This window comes from Limulus polyphemus, unplaced genomic scaffold (assembly GCF_000517525.1).
Source record: "Limulus polyphemus unplaced genomic scaffold, Limulus_polyphemus-2.1.2 Scaffold2952, whole genome shotgun sequence".
Taxonomy (NCBI): domain Eukaryota; kingdom Metazoa; phylum Arthropoda; class Merostomata; order Xiphosura; family Limulidae; genus Limulus; species Limulus polyphemus.
The window spans coordinates 92,432-93,951 of record NW_013668562.1 but is presented as its reverse complement, the minus strand read 5'-3'; positions in this window follow the sequence as shown (position 1 = coordinate 93,951).

Sequence of the window (1,520 nt, the reverse complement as noted above, 5' to 3'; positions counted from 1 at the left end):
GCTATCTGCGCTAGCCGTCCCTAATTTACCAGTGTAAGACTAGAGGGAAGGCAGCTAGTCATCACCGCCAACTCTTGGGCTACTCTTTACCAGCGAATAGTGGGACTGACCGTCACTTTTTAATGTCCTCGCGGCTGAAGATTGCGAGTTGAGCGCCCCCTAACCACCTCGGCATGCCAGGGATTGAAATTAGTACCACTTTATTTGTATACTTTTGTTAACAATGCAGTCTGAGCTAACCGGTTAAGAATGAAATAGCAAACTTATTAGCAATCTTATTGTGATGTTTCCTCACGCTTTGCCTGCATGGAAATAATATATATATATATATTTACATACATACCTACATTATGTTTGTTTGATGCTATCACACAGAAAAATAACTTTAGTTGCAAAAAATGCAGTTTGAAAGAAACTTCCTCGAGGTCTTACACAGTGGCCCTTTGTTAAAAATGTGTAACCGAAAAGTCTGGAAAAAAAAGGAAAATTCTGAACAGTACATAACGTTCTTGTAAATCTAAATAAATAACCTTCAATATATGTGTGTGTGTTTCTTATACGTTTTCACACTTCTTGATCAATCAGCACCAAACTTGACACAGGATGACATGAGGGAGGAGTGGTGGGGGTTGGACCCCACCATCTAATTTCGGAAAAAACTACCAAATCAGCACAACTTGATATAGTGATACAGGCTGACACAAGGAAGGTTATGGAGGATGGTGGGGGTTGGGGTTGGACACCCATCTAATTTCATATTGATAGAATTCTTTAAAACAGTATGTCTTTTTTTCAGTATTGGTTTTGTTTGTTTGAAGTTAAGCACAAAGCTAAACAATGGGCTATCTGTGATCTGCCCACCACGGGTGTCGAAACAATATGTAACGTCCGTGTAAATGGAAGGTAATAGTTAACCTACTCAACAATATTTAACGTCCGTGTAAATGGAAGGTAATAATTAATCTACTCAACAATATTTAACGTTCGTGTAAATGAAGGTAATAGTTAACCTACTCAACAATATTTAACGTCTGTGTAAATGAAAGGTAATAATTAACCTACTCAACAATATTTAACGTCCGTGTAAATGAAAGGTAATAATCAACTTACTCAGCAGGTAACGTTCGTGTAAATGAAAGGTAATAGTTAACCTACTCAACAATATTTAACGTCCGTGTAAATGAAAGGTAATAGTTAACCTACTCAACAATATTTAACGTCCGTGTAAATGAAAGGTAATAGTTAACCTACTCAACAATATTTAACGTCGTGTAAATGAAAGGTAATAGTTAACCTACTCAACAATATTTAACGTCCGTGTAAATGGAAGGTAATAGTTAATCTACTCAACAATATTTAACGTCTGTGTAAATGAAAGGTAATAATTAACCTACTCAGCAGGTAACGTTCGTGTGAATGAAAGGTAATAATCAACTTACTCAGCAGGTAACGTTCGTGTAAATGAAAGGTAATAGTTAACCTACTCAACAATATTTAACGTCCGTGTAAATGAAAGGTAA